General features: G+C 36.5%; 1 long non-coding RNA gene across 2 annotated transcripts in view; it reads left to right on the forward strand.

Annotated features, from left to right (window-relative positions):
- The first annotated feature begins 384 nt into the window (after nt 1-384).
- Nucleotides 385-19803, forward strand: part of LOC139826547 (uncharacterized) — a 40082-nt gene continuing 20663 nt past the window's right edge. The window contains exons 1-2 of one of the 2 annotated variants that reach the window (XR_011736693.1): nt 385-746; nt 4598-4628. This is a non-coding gene — a long non-coding RNA (uncharacterized lncRNA). The remainder of the gene's footprint in view (nt 747-4597; nt 4629-19803) is intronic. The other variant, XR_011736694.1, reaches the window with a different exon arrangement.

A 19803-nucleotide genomic window follows, 5' to 3' on the forward strand; every position in this document is an offset into this window, starting at 1 on the left:
AGCAGAACTGTTTTCATAGTCAATAATGAGAACTTGTCTCACTGGGAAAAGTTTTTCCTCTGTTAAGTTGTGACTGCAGTATGGGCTGATACTGTCAAAGCAAAGTGAAGAAAGAAAGTGCATATATCAGACTTCAAGCCATGAATTCTAGTGGAAAGTAGCAGGCACCATTGTGATGATGCAGCTTCCCCTCTGTTCTGAGATCTCAGGATAAGCCCCCACTGTGCTGTTAGCTTGGTTACAAGTGCGGTGGCTTGGGGTTGTCAGGCATTCTCTGGCCACACCTGAGCAATCTGCTGTCTGTACTGTATATTAGAATCACTCTCAGATCTCAGGATAAGTCATCCATACTTTGGGAAAACTCCCACTGTACTGTTATCTTGGTTAGAAGTGCAGTAGACTGGAGCTGATGTGACCTTTTACCCCCTGGCCACACTTGGGCTACCTGCTGCCTGAATTGTATACCAAAATGATACAGCTTGAGTTGCAGCTAGAATGGGAAATACTAACCAAAGCCAATCATCTTGAGATCCCATAAACACTCATCCAAAGCGAGACCTTTGGAGCTCTCCAGGACCACAACCACAGCAGGTTGTGTGACTCAGTATCTCCCCCAGAGCTGGGATATCTCTCATGGTAGAGCTCATGAAGACTGAAATATTGTTCACTGGTAGTTTTGTGAGGACTCGAAGACCTGATTTTATGAGGTTCACTGACAATCTGTTGATGAATGCTGGGACATTAAAGTGAGTAATTAATGAAACTTATAAGAAGGGAAATTTCAGTCATAAGTTAACTTCTGTGTGTGTATGTGTAATTTGGTTCAGAACTGTTTGTCTATCTGTGTATCTGTAATTTGATTTAGCCTCTATTTGTGTGTGAAACCCTGCTCTAGGTTTCTGGTGACCCTTGCCATTCTCAAATCTTTAACTAGGTCACTAGTCAGTAGTCAAAATTTCTCTTGAATCATTCTGTTAAATTGGCTTATGTTTAAGTGCTGTTAAGAATTAACCAACTTAATATTGTGATCTATCTCAAAAATATCAATAAATCCTAAATTGCTGCAAAACCAAAACTGTGTAAAAAATCACATTTGTGACAACCATATGCTGCTGGGAAATGTAGGTCCTTAAAAGCTCCAAGTAACCTCTGAAAAGCATGTAATCCTTTCCTACATTCAAAATAATTTAGAAGGACGGTGACAAAATGATTTTGTGATAGGCTGTTGCCACATAAATCTTCAGAGAATAGCAATTTTAATGGACTATTTTTCTCACATGTGAAGATATATTTCTGATGGATTTTTCTTTGGAGATGATAAATACCCAAAGGTGGTTCTGTAAGGCAAAGATATACATATTCATGAACAGGAATGTTGAAAAGGCTGCAATTAGATATGGGCTTTCACACCTTTCTTATTATGCATCTCAGACAAGTGATTTTGGGTCCTGCTTGCTGCAGAGCAATGTTTAGTTCACTTAAAGAAAAGTGTGACTTAACAGAGTTCAATGGCAACGTTTACATATTACTTACTGCACAGGGGAAATTTTCCAAGGACAATCATGTGAGAGTCATTTTAGAATGATTTATACAGGGACAGGAGATGTGAAAGGCTGGAGGGAAGCCCTCCTGTTGAGTCACAAGGTTCAGAATGGACTCCTTTGATTTCTGAACACCTTCTCAGAGAGCAGTCTGTGTGCATCTGACCTGAACTTAGTCCCAGGCTTGGTCAATGATTTATGTCTAAGACACAGAGTGGGTAAGGGTAATCAGGTAAGGGATTATATGTGTTTATGCCCAGGGATTCTATTTGCATACTCAATTTTTTATATTACTTGGCTAGGATTTCAAAGTTTCATCATGCTGCATCTCAACCTGCTACCTCTCCTCTAGGGGTCTGGTGCGAGGCTGCCGTGAAGTCTGGAACCTAGGTGTTTGGAGGCAAACTCTTAAGCACTGAATTTAATAGAAATACATAGTTTAATGCAATAGTACACATCAGGGTCAGCTTTAGCTGTGTGCCCTCAAAGAGATGCCAAACTGAGCATAAAATTCCTGAGGTAACTACACCCTTACAAACAATTTACCCACCTCTCATGTGATGATTCAGTCCAATAGCAGTATTTGAGTCTGGGGTCTTCTTGCTTCTCGTTGGATTCTTCCATTGTCTTCAGAGAGGCCCTTAGCTGCAGAAGTCGTTGATAAGTTGTAGCTGCTTTGTCCTGGCCTTGAAGACATTATTTTGCTGGAGTAGATCCTGTTTTGCTCAGTAAGGTACAAAACAGGCCTGATCCTGCAGGTATTGTTGACAGTTTGTACCTGCTTTGTTTTGCTCAAGCAGACACAAGTCTGGTAAATATGACTGGAACTTTACATCATGCAGTTTAAGATTTCAGCAAATTTAGTTGTTAAGTTATGCTAACTGGACAGCACACTAAAAATTATGTGACCTTATAATTCTAAGCTATTCTTTCTATTTAAAACATACTTATTTAAGCTGAAGAATTAATATAAAACTTAAATTGAGATTATCCAGTGATTTGTGATTAGTAAAAGATCATTGTCATAGAGCCACATCTGTCTAGCAGGGAGAGCTCAAAGTAGGCTTAGTTAGGATGTCGTATTTACAGAATAAAGTGGTTGGCTTATAGTCAGATTGCATACAGTGGGAAAGGTATGCATGATATTCCTTGTACCCACAACTTATCAGCTTTTACTGCATCATTCCACTCCTTTGTGAATTTCCTAACATGAGTTATTGGCCTAGCTACATCATAAACCTCTACCTACTTTTGAGCCTTTCACAAACTAGTCCTGGTTTGGTTAAAGGGGGGTTGAGTACATCCATCACATTATTCTAACCATAATTTGGGAACATTATAAATGGACTGTCTCTTCCGTACAGAGAACATCCAGTGTAACAAATTCCAGCCAAAAAGCAAGTCTATCCATTCTGTCATAGACTGGAAAGGATTATGTCTCAAACGTTGTGCCAAAACCAGTTCCTCCAGCTTCAGGAGATGGGTCACTCAGGATATAGTGAATTACGATTTACATACCAACAATGAGCTAAGGAGCCACAGACAAAGGTTGGCTGGCTGACAGTAGGAGGTGGGGGACTTGCCGAAGGGCACACAGCTCCACCTTCTGATATCGCCAGCATGGCACAAAGGAAAAAAGACCCTTCAAGATGGCCCAAGACTTGTCAATCTTTCGCAATCACTCCTAGCCCCAGCCTCCCACCCAGACTTTTCTATCTTTTGCAAGAACACCTGCCCAAAAGACCAAAAATTATGCAAGCGGGCAACACAGCGGGCTATAAAGACCCACCTTGTGCAAGCACTGGTGGCACCCACCCACCATCCCGAGGACCACTCTGCCCATCAGTCTCACTGCATGAACTGAGAAAGACACTGGGGAATGCTGCACATCACTGGATACAAGACTACGAACTCCATCACACGTAAAGTGGTGCCATAAGGATGGTGAAACCATTCTTTCTCTCTTCTTTCTTTCCTATACTTCTGTTCTTTTGCTTCCCTTTTTGTAAGTAATATAGTAACATAAGCTTTACAGCCCTGCATATGCCGCAAACTTTTATATTTACCAATTGAACCTACAGTAACGTAAATCCTTCTGCCGCCAAATCATATGCCAATTGGGCCAACCTGCAAAATAAAAGCTTTTTGTTTATGGACATTAAGTACTGTTTTCCAACCAAGGTGAGTCATGAACTTGAGTCATTTCTCCCCCCACTCATACCATAACACATTCCTGCATAATAAAGCCATAATTTCAGTGCATATATAATAGGAGGAGAAAAGTAATCTGACCAGAACAGAGACAGTTACTGTGGATCCTGTATGAAGGTGCTACCACATGTCTCGATTCAGTGTCACACGACCATTTCTAAAGTTACCATTGTGATTTTTTATTTCCAGGTTTGTAGACTGTATTTTAAAATTCTGAACTATGAATAGAAGTTTTGAATAAGATAAATAAATTTACTCCCATTTTGTGCATTCTGCAGAAAGCAAGGTGATAGTCCAAAGCAAGCATTTATATCCTGAAAGTGTAAGTAGACAAGAGTCCACAAGGACAGAAATATGAAGCAAAGAAACACAAATTAAATGTTTTAGAAGGACAGTGCCTGAAATAGATCTCTAAGTATAAGGGTTATTTGAATACTTCGTGAACATCTGAACCCTGTCTTTAAAAACTGATGGAGTGTTTGGCATAGGTTGGGAAGAATTCCCGCATTTTGTAGTGTAGAAGGGAAGAGAAAGAGAGACAAGTTCAGAGCAGTCAAGTTGGGTGTGGATTTGGTTGTCTTTCCTTTCAAAGAAATAAAAATGCACATGATAGTGATAAAGAAGTGATATAAGCACAAATTGACTAACTAAGATATGCCACAATAAACTCTGTAATATTGAAATACAAAGAATAATTAGAATTAAATATCAATTTGAAATTAAATATAAATTTGAAATTAGATATCAATTTGAAATTAAAATTATGAAATTTGTTAGAAGAAAAAAGATAATATAAAAAAAATTGGATAAATCGTTCTCCTTTAATTGATTTTTTCTTCTTGCAGAGGGCTCTAGAAGGAACAAATATCATGGCTGGTAAGGTTTCTGTCTATATCATATTTTATACCAGTGTAACCATGACCTTTAATACAACAGTTCCATTATTCTGGCTATAGTTTTGTTCATAGTAAGATGTTTTTATGGAAAGAAATGGGGTGCAGCAGTTGAGCTAGACTGGCACAGTGTCACAGTGACACTGCTTTCAGTATTAGAACTAGTTCATATCCTTCTGCATGTAGCTCTGCACACTGTAATACACACATGCACAAATGCTATGTGTGTAATATTGAATGTGTTTAGATAATAAGTCTTATTTGAGGTTGAAAATGTATGAATAAACAATCAACTGATATTTCACACTGCATAGTCATTTTTAATGAATAATATTTTGCTATCCAAAGAAATACCAACACTAGCTTTAATTCAAAGATAAAACAGAAGAGTCTTTTGGTTATTTTTGGTTTTGTAAAAAATATTTAGCTGACATTAAGGAATATATTTGTGTGTCTATATAAAGCTCTGTATATCAGTACAGAGATACATATGTGAATCTATATATAGGAAATTCAAAGTTAAAATTCAACTTTGACATGAAAAAGAAGAAAAGTACACATTTCACAGCATGAAACATTGAGATCTACAAAATTACTTTAGATTTGACCCATGAAACAGACAGCTTTTTATCCTTCCTTCTTTGTTCCATTTTTACCAAGTTTGGAAGCTGCTTTATTTTTAGATTAAAAAGTTTTCTGAGAGCTTTGGTTTGTGGCCAGAGAACATTTTAAACTTTGAAACCAAGAGCACTGGTATAATAGCTACAAAACCTTTCATCCTATTTTTTCTATAAAAGATATTCAGATTTTAAAAATAAATTATTATTATTATCATAGATTTATAAATGGGGTGTTAAGACATGACATTGGGATTACCATTTAGCTATCAGATTTTGTGAACTACATTATATCTTCAAGATTCTAACTCAATTTTTCATTCCTCTCTTATGTGTTCAGTGTAATTACTTTCTCCCCATCAAAAAATGACGTGTGTTGGACGAATAGTGTCAAGTCTCTTTCTTTAATCTTATATAGACAAGTGATACTTTCATCTGTGAAAAGTCTTGGAATGGATGAAGGCATTACTTAAGGCTATTAAAGCTGTATAAATCATTATTTTTAGAGTAATTCTAGAAGCAGATATTCATTTAAGCTCTAGTTCTTTAAACAGAATACCTTTTAAACGAATATTAATTTTGCAAAAGTCAAATGCACTTAGCATTGAAACTGTAGCCACCTCGTTATTTGAAAGATGCTCCTACAAGTTTAGAGAGACATCATAAGGCTTTTAACAAACATGAGCAGACATCCAGCTCTCAGTCAAAATCAGTGTTATTTCCATAGCACCCTTCCCTTTATGTGGCAAAAATCTGATTTTTAAATGAGTGAACAAAAATAAAACAATAGGAACAAAGTATGTCCAGATATAAGTATTTCTAGACTAAATATTTTCAATCTGTTTTTAATGAAATTACATTTCTTCTTGGTGAGTAGAATACTATGGTTGTACTACCTTGTTTTTCCTGCACAATTACCATGTTTGCTCTTCTGCAGCTGTGAGATAATCGAGACAACCATTCAAAAGTAAAGAATGCAGTTATTTCTGATATCACAGAATCACAGAATCACAGAATGTTAGGGACTGGAAGGGACCTTGAAAGACCATCTAGTCCAATCTCCCTGCCAGAGCATGAACACCTAGATGAGGTAACACAGGAATGTGAACAGGCGGGTTTTGAATGCCTCCAGAGTAGGAGACTCCACAACCCCCCTGGGCAGTCTGTTCCAGTGTTCCGTTACCCTCACTGAGAAGAAGTTTCTTCTCAAATTTAAGTGGAACCTTTTGTGTTCCAGTTTGTATCCATTACCTCTCATCCTATCACTGGTTGTCACCGAGAAGAGCCTGGCTCCATCCTCGTGACACTCACGCTTTACATATTTGTAAACATTAATGAGGTCACCCCTCAGTCTCCTCTTCTCCAAGCTAAAAAGACCCACCTTCCTCAGCCTTTCCTCATAAGAGAGATGCTCCACTCCCTTAATCATCTTTGTGGCTCTGTGCTGGACTCTCTCCAGCAGTTTCCTGTCCTTCTTGAACTGAGGGGCCCAGAACTGGATACAATATTCCAGATGTGGTCTCACCAGGGCAGAGTAGAGGGGGAGGAGAACCTCTCTCGACCTACTAAACATCCCCCTTCTAATACACCCCAGGATGCCATTGGCCTTCCTGGCCACAAGGGCACAGTGCTGGCTCATGGTCATCCTGCTGTCCACCAGGACCCCCAGGTCCCTTTCCCCTACACTGCTCTCTAAAAGGTCATTCACCAACTTATACAGGAATCTGGGGTTGTACCTGCCCAGGTGCAAGACTCTACACTTTCCCTTGTTATATTTCATTAAATTTTTCCCCAACCAACTCTCCAGCCTGTCCAGGTCTTGCTGGATGGCAGCACCACCTTCTGGTGTGTCAGCCACTCCTCCCAGCTTGGTGTCATCAGCAAACTTGCTGACAGTACATTCTATTCCCTCATCTAAATAATTGATTAATATTTTGAATAATACAGGACCCAGTACTGACCCTTGAAGCACTCCATCTTGTATATAAGAGTTTCTTCTATGGGTTTTCTTCCTCTTCCCTTCATTCAGGCCATTTGCATACCTGTTTCTGGAGGACGATGTTTATGCTCAGTGTTCCGACTATGCTGTGTTTCTCATCATATGGATTAACAATGTATTTAAAAGCCCAAATATTTTTTAAAAAATTAAATTATTGTAACGCAGTACTAACTAAACAATTTCTGTCAATAATAACCCAACTTCTTCCTTTAGGGTGCGTTTAAAATACACATTGACACTATTTTTCAGTATGCCAGCTTTGCTTGCATGGTAGATTGACAAGAGCCACACAATAAAACAACTACTATCTGGATCTAAGTTACAACTTCTACCAAGCTTCTTAGGTTCAGATCTGCCCTGCTAAACAGTTTAACCTTTGTTTTCTTTTCTTTTTTTTTTTTCCTTTTCTTCTTCTCCTCCCATTTATTTTGGGGAAAAAAATAATAAATTGATTCCCAGAAACAATACCTGTGGACATATGTTATGAGTCAGGATTGTCATATAGCAGTTTCCTAGACCCCTTCTCAACCCACAATTTTCCCAGATGTTCAAGATTTTATAAAAGTAAATTAATGTGGTCTGAACAATTCTAACCTCATATTATAAACTAGGATTAACTTATAGATTTTCCAATTTCATACTTACATATACATATAAAATTTTATAAGGGCTGTAAGTGAATGGATGGTACTTTTTGCAATAGGAAGTCTTTGAAGAAAAAAAACTCTTACTGGAATGATTCAACTTGACCCTCACAATCGTTAAATCCTGTGTGTAAGTGTGCTCCCTTAGGGGATAATCTACCAATGTTTCCCAGAATACACGTTGCAGATAATCTAGTTTCCTTGCCTTGTGACAAAGTAGGTCAATGTGTGTAATGCAGTTATTTAGTATCACCCTAAATCAGAAGATACTGATTTCACAGAGATGAATTAGAAGAAGAGAATCAAATACTAGTAATGGTATTACATCAGCTGACTTGCTGCTTCTGAGAAACAGTACAGAGCCTATGTTATGGACATGACCTTGAAGTACCAGTAATTCCTGCATAAACCCAAACTCCATGACAATTTTTATTTAAAAATAACCTATAATGTTATATAATTCTCTTAAGTGGATATTTCCCAAACAAGGAATCGAACTGACTTAATTCATTTAAATCTTTCACACATGGGCATGTCAGGCTTTAATTAGTAACCACTTTTTAAGAAAATTAAGACAGAAATATTTGACAAGATACTATAAGGGCATGTTCCTGGACCACTAAGGTTAATTTTTTGTTTTGTAGAAAACAGATTACTATAATATGAATAATAAATTTGCCACTTAGAGTCCATTGGTTTATTTGCCAGTGTTTCTGAAATGTAACTTGTTTCTGTTTAACTTTTCCAGCCCTTTTAGACAAATTTCTTGAGCCAGTGTTATTCTCTAGGTTAAATACTTTTTTTCACTCTCTCGTAGTTTCTCTGCCTGTACCATCACTGTATTTAGAGACACTGGGAATATCCTTCCTGACTGTGTTTGGCTAGGTAAAACAGGCAGTGCTGTTCTCTCACCTGGTAACACAGGCAATTGATTTTGTAAAATTAAAGATGCTAAGGGCTAAGTCATCTCTGTTGTGGAGACTAGGGGCAAAGACCATGCGGATTCCCATTCTTTTAATGGAACTGGGCAGCTGTGGGACAAAGCAGACTGCTCTATACGAAGTTTTGGGAAAAGTTAGGCTAATGGGATTTCTGAGTTCCCTGCCTTCAAATAGAGCAGAGTAAGCAGGCCGAAATCTTAATTACATAGTACAGTAACAGACTGTTCTAGAGGGATTGTTTAATGAGGAAGGCTGTGGAATATTTCTGCCCTTTATCTGCAGCTTTTTCTAACCAGACTTCTCCTTGTAAGAGGGACATTCTGTAGCCCTGTGCAGATACCAGTATGGACCAGTCCCACTGAAACTGCCCAGAATTCACTAATTAATCTGAACTGGTTTATTATTTCAATCCTGCATTTGTGCAGACAATTTTTTATTTTTATTTATTTTCTTTGTTTGATAAAAGGAAAACAAACAAACAAACAAAATGACCCAAACCCCAAAAACTAAAACAAACAAAAACAAATCAACGACATATCCACTTGTTAAAACATAAACTCTATGTAAAAGTATTAGCCTTGTTAATTGTTTCCCAAGTGTGGTCCCCACATCTGGTGTACTTCAGACCAAGGTATATAGTTAATGGATTTAGATGTGTTTTCTAGTATATTAAGTTATAGGACTCAGGGTAAATATAGACTTAATGGCTCACAGTTCTGTGATATGGAAAAATTTATGTTCTCAGGTTAATACGGCCATGAAAGGTGAAACTATAGCTGAAGAAAGAGTGTGTGAGTGTAATATTCAATAGTTTTAGAAAGATCTATAGGTTAGGTTCTTAGGGACATGGTTTAGTTCCAGAGTTTGGTTTTGGTTGGACTTGGTGATCTTGAGAGTCGTTTCCAACCAAAATTATTCTATCATTCTATGATATGATTCTTATTTTAAGAGTTTTTGTTTATTTGTTTTGTTTTTTTCCCTGTATATGTTTACTTTTCTAATCCTGCATTGTAAGTTATTGCATGGCAATTAAGCTGGCTGTAAATATCAGCCTCATTCTTACACGCAATCTTCGAAAACAGTTAAGGGAGTTCAAGAAACTTTGCAGTATCTTTCGGAGTGTATTTACCATTTTCTACAAAGATGGAAAAAGGTTTCTTGGTCTGGATTTCTTAATGGCCATTACAAAATTAGTAGCACAAGTATAGAGCATTTTAGAACCAAATATCATATAGAGGACCATATCTCATATAGAAAATGAAATATTGTGAAGGTAGAGTTCTGTTTTTTCACTTTTCCCCTTTTCTGTCTCAACATATCCTAAACTGAGATATGTATGAGAGCAATGTTAAAGTATGTCTCTTGGAATAGATACTTTAAATAAATACATTTAGTTCACACCATTTTTAATCTCATAAAGGGCTTAATATAGAACATGAGTCATCAAGTTCCATAAAAGGCAAAAATATACATATTCTAACCCCGTGTACCCTGTGCAAGTATGTGTATATGCAATATGTATATTGTGTACATTCTGAATATAATTTTGTTCATGCATGTGATTCATGGGAAAGATATGTGAGGTTTTCAGAAAAATAAAATAAGGTGGGTGGGTCTTTTAGTTTTTGTTTGTTTGTTTGTTTGTTTTTGTTTGTTATTAGGAGGATTTTAACCATAGTTTTAGACAAAATAGATACCAATGATCTTTAAAAGTACAAAGTGTAGAAAAGTAATCTTTATAATCCCTATTTTCTGTATATTTCAGAAGTGACAATAACATCGCTGTAACAGTAATAATTTAGGAAAGGAAATGCACTAATCCAACACTAAATACTGGTCTGTTTTGTTGGAAAAGATCATAACTAACCAAAACTACAGGGAATAATAAAAAAGACCCCTACAAGACCATTTCTGAGATATATAAAGGACAAATCATTTAGTATTGATATTTCAGCCATAATTGTTTTGAATTTAAAAGCATTAGAAAATACATCAAAATGGAAAGTCATTATAGAAATACATTATAAAAGTTATAATACACATTGTAGCAATTAAGCATTTTATTTGGGGTTCCAATAACTGACATTTACGTTACAATCTTTTTCCTGATAACTGTAATTCAAGGAAAACTGTGCAAATGAAACGTGAATGTAGTACATTATGCACGTTATACACTGATTGACTGTAGAGTTCTTCAGCTTCATTTGAGAAAAAAGAAAATAAAATACTGCCAGATCAGATTTTTAATTCATTACTTCCCAATGGCACGATCAGAGAAACTCTGCGGAATACCTGTAGGTGTTGAGCTTCCATGATAAAATAAAAATGATTTATGCAAGTATATTAATTATCCTGATTTACTTGTGTTAGCAAGAGCTGAGATAACATATGTTCATCCTGAGCCTGGGAGTCTTTACCTCAAAGTTTTTTAGTAGATTCAACCATGTCCTACGAGCCTTATTTGCAAGTATACCATCATAGTAGGGTGCCTAGGACCAGAGGCTGCTTCGGCCCCGAAAGACACACACAGGGAATAAATATTTATTTATAGTAACATAAGCATAGAGAATAAAACGTAGAAATGGAACACAGTATGGGACATGAACACTAGTAGTTATCCATTTGATCTACACGTTGGAAGATGACTGCTTACTGGAGCTGAATGTGGTATGACCCAGCTGAATGAACTCACTTCATACCTGATTTTCAGCCCACTGGCAAGCACGTTATTTCCTTTTTTTCCTTAAATTTCATCTTAAAACTTTTTAAATGTATCTGTTTATGTATTTTATAGATATTCTGGAATAACTCATCCACATTACTGTTAAGCTGAGCTGATCTTCTTTGTTGTCTTGTTTAGCTTTATGCATTTTTCACTCCTTAATTTTCCTCCCTGTTGCCCAGGAACACTCTCCCAGATTTTATTCTCATTCAAGATACTGCAATTTGCATGACTTCTTTGAGATTACTATCATTCTTCATTTGCTTCATGCTGTTTATAAGGAAAAACTCTACAGGGCTTTATTTTCCCCCCAGTGCGTACACAGAACTCCCATTATTGTTAATGGAAGTTTCATGTGCACATTACATTGTAGAATCAGTTCAAAAATAAGGGGACTCTAATTGGCCTATCTATTTGCAACATGGAAGAATTTAGTTCATTATGTCTAAGTTAAACCTAATCAGTACTGTCATGTCTATCGGCTAGCTTTAAGTATCTCCACTGATAGTAATTCTGCAATCTGTGTTGGCAGTTTTCTGCCGTGAGTTTAGGAGAAAGGGAGGAACAGTAATAAGGTGTTCACAGTAAGAATTCCGTCTACTTTGGGAGGTTTGTGAATGTGTCTTCTGTAACAAGCCATGTATCACCTCTCAGTGATCCAAAAGAAAAATTTTGGGATGTTAAAATCACTGTGTCATGCGTAGAGTTGATATGAAGAATGTTACCTGTTCTGTCAGCCTGCTTGGATATGAGTGTTTCCATTCTTAGTTCACATTTAGTTTTCTGAAATGATAATCTTTGCTGCAAATTCCTACATGTAAAAAATTGTGTATGTTGCAAAGGCCAGAAGGAAGTATTCTGAATCATGTGTTTTACAAGTGTAATGTACTAGTGCAAATCTTAGGCTGTTCCACACTGACACTAGTAGGGTAGGCATACAGTAAAAGAAAACATGAAACAGACACTATTGTTTTCTGAAAATATAGTAAGTACTGACCTGTCTTAGTAGCTCACATTTGGCTTTCAGAGAGGGTTTATAAAATACAATTTTAAAATAGGGCAAACAAAAAAAAATCTTATATAATTCCATGGTAATTCACATACTGTACTAAAGGGAACAGCTTCTGGATTTGGAAGCACACAGAAGATCTGAAATCATCATGAACTGGGAGGTGCTGTTGACTCTCTCAAAGGACAAGAGACCTTCCAGAAGAATTTAGATAAATTGGACCATTGGGCAATCACCGATGGATGAAATTTAAGAAGAACAAATGCCAGATTCTGTACCTGGGAGGAAGGAACACTAGACACAAGTATAAACTGGGAGAGGAGTGACTGGAGACCAGTCCTTCAGGAAATTATCTCTGGGGGGTTCTGGCTGACAGCAGCTCAATGAGTCAGCAATGTATGCCTCAGCAGCCAGGAGTGTAAACTGGATCCTGGGGTGCATCAAACACAGCATAACCAGCTGGTCAAAAAAAAGGAGAATATCCCACTGTATTTAGCATTGGTGTGGCCTCACCTTGAGTACTGGGTGCAGTTCTGGGCTCCACAGTTTAAGAAGATCCTTGAATGCATCCAGAGGAGAGAAGCAAAGCTGGTGGAAGGGATGGAAGATATGTCCTGTGAGGAGTGGCTGAGGCCTTTGGGTTTGTCTAGTTTGGAGAAAAGGAGGCTGAGGGGTGACCTCATTGCTCTTTACAGCTTCTTGAGGAGGAAGTATAGAGAGGAAGGTGCTGAGCTCTTCTCCCTGAGATCCAGTGACAGGATGTTTGGGAATAGTTCAAAGTTGCTTCAGGGGAGGTTCAGACTTGACATTAGGAAGCATTTCTTTACTGAGAGGGTGATCAAACACTGAAACAGGCTTCCTAGATAGGCGATTGATACCGCATGGCTGTCAGTGTCTTAAAAAGAGGATAATGCCCTTCATATGATGCGTAAACTTTTTGGTCAGCTCTGAAGTGGCCAGGCAATTGCACTAGATGGTCATTGTAGGTAGCTTCCAACCAAATTATTCTGTTCCTATTCCTATTCCTATTCCTATTCCTATTCCTATTCCTATTCTTCTATTCTAGTGAATGTCTGAAGTTGGATTTGCAAAATTTTTGATTTTTTTTAAAGAAGGGATGGTGAGCTGTCCACCTCTTATTTAGTAGTGTTTAAGAGCACTTATTCTAGTTTAAAGGTGAAGTGTAGGTGCAGGAAACTTCTGTCCCTTTCCCTGAAATGTGCAAAATCTGCTGACAGCAAGCATCATTCTCCAGGCATTCTCTGCATCGTTCTCCAGGAATCCTGCTGTAATTTATACTGAGACATTAATGCAAGAAAGGGAGAACAAGGTTTCTGGATCGTGTTCCCAAAATTCAACTTGAATTTGGATTTGACAGTCTTTGCAGTTAGTGTACAGTATTTTTTTTTTTTTCATAGTATGTTTTGTTGGGAGAATTTTCTTTCCTGTTGCTTCTTTGTTTGAACCTTCACCGCTTCTTGTCTTCTGGAGAGATTACTAGGTAAATACTTTATTATGCTATATTGTAAAAAAATTACATCAGTGGCTTGGAAGAAGACAATAAGTCTTATGTGATTCTTTGAAATAATAGCTGTAGGCATCTACCATCAAAGGGTGGAGGGAGAAGGTCAAGTCTCACATGTATGAAGTGGCTTGCCTGGAAGTAATGTGAGACACAATGTCAATTTAGAGCTTTTGTGTTATTAATAATACTGAACTCCCATGCAGGAGGTCTGTGTTTAGATTTCCATGCTGAAGGTCGTGACTTCTCCCTGTTCTATATTAGAGAGAAGAGTGTGCGTCTCACCTTTCTCGGATTGGCTTTGGAAAACTAAACTATATATTGCAGCCTCAAAACCTAGCCAGACGATTGTCAGTTAGCCCTTGGAGCGATTGATGGTAGAAACGCTATGGAGAAAATATAGTATTATGTGTGGTAGCACATTATGAAGATTTCCATCAATTTAATTTTGGTTTTGACTAACTAAGAGATAAGACAGCTGGCAATAATATCATATATCCCACATGAGAAGATATATTGATGAAGGAAAATGGCTTCTTTAAGAGGATAAATAATAATTAACACTCATAAAGCATTTTTCAATTATTATTTATGTAAGGTCTTTCTCCCTTTTTTTCTTTTCTTAAATTTTGAGTTAGTCTTCCCTAAATTATCTTTTAACTAATCAAGATAATATTTTCTTCAAAATTTATAGTTTTATTGATGATAAGTGGTGTTTACACTCTGATTTCCTAGTTGTCTTGTTCTAGTTCATTTTTTTTCTGTATCGATACTACAATTTGTACACAATTTGCTAACTGCTAATATTCATAGAGGTCTCAGTTTGTAATTGAAACACTCAAACTTATTGCAATTGACAATGAATATTACCTAATGCATGTTGTGTGTTTGTTACTTCAAAATACATATATATAATGTTAATTTTACAATTTAGAACTTAATGTGTGGATAATTTTTTAAAAGCACTTCTGAGTTTTAAGCAAGCAGGATTATATTGCTATTTGAGTAAAACCTCTAAAATAGTTTCATACATTTCTGTATGCAGTCTCAAACAAATACAGAGCCAATGAAGAGGTCAATTATTATTATTAAATATTTCAATATATACTTTATGGCTTATAATCCAGATTGGTGATTAAAAGTGCTATGTATGCGGAAAAGTAATTCTAAATAGTTCTTAAATAATTTAGAAAAATGAAAGCTAAGGCACATGGCAGCTTAGACTTTTAAAATGACAAATCTTTTATTTTTGTATAATTGACAAAATTTACAGTCTGACTGCTTAGGTGATGTGATATTTCATTCAGAGCAAGGTGATCTGAGCCTACAGGTTACATAAGAAATTGCTATTCATATTCAGTAAGGATTGAAATCTAGCTGTTTCACAAAAATAACAATAATACAAAAGATGAAGAGAGAAGATACTGAAGGAGGAAGTATCCTGCTTTGCAGAATGGTGGTGTAAAATGGTGCCCTGGAGCTATGTCTCGAGGACATTATATTCCCCTCTCCTGATTTGGAAACATAAGCCAGATTCTCAGTTGATATAAAGGGTATTATCACGTTGATTTACAGAGTCCTACAGATCCAGCACTGAAAAATCTGCTTCTTCTCAAATTACCATTAAATGTCTGTATAAAACTATTGCCAACAAAAACTGGACAAGGTTCGATATGTTAAAGAAACCCCACAAATTTAAACTAAACAAAAACCCCTACACAATCAGAAACAAACAAATCAACAAAACACACTCAAAGAAATGAACAAAACCCCCAAAACAAAACATCAAAACTCAAAACCCAACCAACCAAAAAACCAAAACCAACCAAACAAAATACCCCAAGTGGTGGAGGGTACAAATTAGTTGATTTAGGACAGCATGGTATGTCTTCTGTTTTGCTGTGAAGTATTTTAATCTTTGTTTTGTAACCATAACACAACATAAAATTAAAGGAGTGATAAACTGAAATGTAGAAAAAGGTATGGAGAAAATAAATAGCCTTCCTTTAGAGATTTTTGCCTAAAGATGGTGCAAATAACTTTATTTTCTCTAAAAATAGTGCAGAGAGTCTGAAAGAAATTATAGGACAAAATAACCTGTTTTGTCTTCTTGAAGTCATTGGTTTTGTGTTTCCTTGAGGGAAAAGACTCCCTTGGAAAAGCAGATTTTCAAGGCTACATCTGGAAGGAGAAGGAGAGCTATGCCATTTCCTTAGGGACAAACTTCTTCGTATTTAATTTCCACAAATGTGTCAGCACTTATTGGTGTGAATGTTGATGAAATTCAATTTAAAGCTTGAATAGTTGTATGTTGGCCAAAAGCAATGTTCTATTTATTTATTTGATTTTGAAACATGAACCTCATGGCATTGATTACTTACATAAATCACAGCCACACTCCAAGCCTGAGCATTCATCACTGAAGGACTACATGAGGAGGAGGAAGTGCATGCCATAGTGAGTCTTGAGTGGTTCTGCCTAAAGAGTGAAGACAATTTCATGAAAAGTTCATGAACAGAAAAAGACTAAACTGTTAGACTGCATGAATAATAATAAATTATTCACCCACCTTTGTAATGGAATCCATTTGGCTGACAACTATGTTAGTTAAGCCACTGAACACATTTGCAGGGGCTGTTTTAAAATAAAGATCAGAGGTTTCCATCAGAACTACAGTGAACCTTCATGTACAAAAAATGCATTTCTATGAGTTTAATGTCCTACCTTCAATCACTGTAATTTTCTTGTCTAAGAAGTTAGATAGTTATGAGATTGGGATCTCATTTAATATTGTATTTTTTGCTGATAAGGTGGTCAGGCAAAATGTGATTTTGCATATTTGTGTGTTTTGCCTTTGGCATCAAGCTGAACTTTTTTTTACCTTAATATAAATTAAGTTCACTTTTAGGAAAATTGAGAGCTACACTTTGACTACAGTTAAAAAAACTCTGCAGGTTTAACATCAGAGAGTCTTTCTTAAGCCTAGTGTAGGAAAAAGGACACAAAATATCTACTCCAAGTATACAAAAATAAGGTCTTCAAAAGCATTCTGCTCCTTAAAGATATCTTTGAACTGTTTAACTGCAACAGGGAAGAATTTGAGGCAACCATATAGGTTCCTAAGCTCTAATGCTAGAAGAAATTGCCCTGTCCAGACACCATGTTCTGCAAACTTCTGTATGTTAAATGACTATTTCCATGTGATAGGAAAAGACAAGGTTAAAGAATGGGCACGTGGTGATATAAAATTCAAGGAAATGGTGAAAGAATAAGCAAAGAAATGTGAATGAATAAAGTAATGGAAGTCCACTATAACGCAGCAGAGACTGCAGGGAGAGTGATAGGGACATAAGGATCTTAGTGAGCCCATTTTCACTGGAACGAGAAGAGTGAACATGAGAGTGGAAAAGATCTAGAAGAGAGGAGAGCAACTCCTAACAGTGGGTATACATGGGTTGGAAAAAATAAGTCATTACATTCTGTTGTAAATTTAAGCCTACAAGAAATACCTGCATTTTTTCTGTCAGCTACATATGGCAAAAAATATGATTTTTACTGGAATTTTGAGAAGTAGTATAATATTTAGATGGTAATGATCCAACATTGTAAAAGTAGTTCCATGAGACTTTGGTCCCTGATGGTACACAGTCTCTTGACCTTGTAGAGGGATAATACAATATTCTCTGATAAATTCAGTGGAAAATAGGAAAAGATAGGAAAATGTATGTATGCAACAATAAGAATTCAGAAACAAATGACTGCTTGAAGAAGTGGCTTGTCAACTGTAAAGATGACATTTATACAAACCCAGCTTTTATTACATGTTTTGCTCTGTATTTTGTGTCTTCATTTTTGATTGCCCCCCCCCCCCTTTTTCTTTTTTTTTTTTTTTTTTAGCTTGGTTTGGTTTGGTGCTTTTTTGTTTTGTTTTGTTTTTTGGGTTTGTGTGTGTGTGCGCTGAGATGGACAATATGTTAACTGTGCTTTTACAGTTGGAGATTGAAATTATTTGTCCAAACTGTAGTGAGATAATTAAGGCTACCATATTCTCCTATGTAATTGTAATGTAATGTTTCAGTAGTGAGGAAGTAATTATTAAATACTGCTGAAAGACAATCACATTTTGTTAATGATGTCAAGTGGCAAGTACTCACTTTCATGGTTTTCTTGATCAAATCTTTGTGATTTTCATAGGGAGTAATTCAGTGAATTTATACATGGATATATACACTGACTTGCAAATAAGAGATGGCAGAGTAAGCTTATAAATATGGATTTTTTTCATTTCTTACTGATAATTACCAGAATAGTCAAAACAATAGTTGTATCCACAAAAAGAGCAGTTGGGAACCTGTCTTAACCTTTTTTATTAAAATGTAAGTAAAACTGTCCTGCCTTTTAGTTCAGCATTTCCAGTAAATTCCTAAGTGCTTGCAATCACTGCAGGAAGAAAGTACAGCTATAGAAATGCAAGAACTGGTCCCATACACACAATAGCTGCAAACAGAAATCCAATGTTTAGCTTTTTTGAGCATGATGAGGTGATAATTTTTATTTATTTATTTTTCTTTCCTTTTACATATTAATTTCACATTGTGTATAAAATATAGGGGGTGTAGGGGCGTAGTAGTATCATTTAATATTTTATTGTTGCTGTAATTGGTTGCACTGATTTCTAAAGACTTATCAGGTTATATTCAGGAATGGCTCCAGACCATTTTTCAGAAACGGCACAGGCCTTCCCACCACTTGTTAGTTGTAAAAAGCTTTCTAGTGTGTCATGCCATTTGCTGAGAGTGGACTTGAGAACAGTTGAGAAACAAAGAGAATTTCCAATTCAATATTTACAGTGTGCAGGTATTTTCTAACTCTGTACATTTGTCACATGTGTTTGGATGTCAACAAGAACTCAAGGCATTGTACTTGCAGTTCAGGGGAACTGGATTCAGAAACTGAAGATTTCTTGAATACCCCAGTAGATTTTTACCTCCTATATGTATTACACACGCTATGTACATATTTCAATTTTTGAGGATTCTCCTATCTAGTTAACTTTGCATTTATATTTGAAAACACAGTAGAAAGGGAGAGAAACTGCCCAAGGAAGGTCAGTTCCTTGTATTAATCTCTGTCAAGTGTATGAGACAGCTCCCGCAATGGTAATCACATTAAGAGCAGCATGTATCAACCCAAAGGGAAACATTTGCTGTTTATTGTGATTTTGTAGAGATAATGTGAGTTCTGCTGACTCTACATTGAATAATACATAGTCGCACAGTCACTCTATATTCAGTTTCTGACAATTACAGTGTCTAAATCACTATATTCACAAGCATTGTGCCATTTCCTAAAGCTGTTACTGCAATCTATGATATTTAGACAGCCTCTGTTGGACTGTGGGACTCAGCTTGAAGAGTTTATCCATGAGTTGCACTTAGTCTTAGCTGGAAATCTGCAATAGGCACACCTACAGTGGAGTTGCTTAACATGCCCCAATATTTGTTTTTGTGTCTCTCTACTCTTTCACTTCTCTGCAGCAACTTTGAATCCTAGATGCTGTGTGACCACCTAATGATTCAGTTGTATGAATATGTGATACAGTGCAAAGCAAGCAGCCATACGATATTGTGCTCTGTATGTGTAACTGCCTGGCTGTTTCTCTTTTAGTTTCCACTTTTCAAATAATAAGCCCATAAAGAAATGT

Source organism: Patagioenas fasciata, chromosome Z, assembly GCF_037038585.1.
Source record: "Patagioenas fasciata isolate bPatFas1 chromosome Z, bPatFas1.hap1, whole genome shotgun sequence".
Taxonomy (NCBI): domain Eukaryota; kingdom Metazoa; phylum Chordata; class Aves; order Columbiformes; family Columbidae; genus Patagioenas; species Patagioenas fasciata.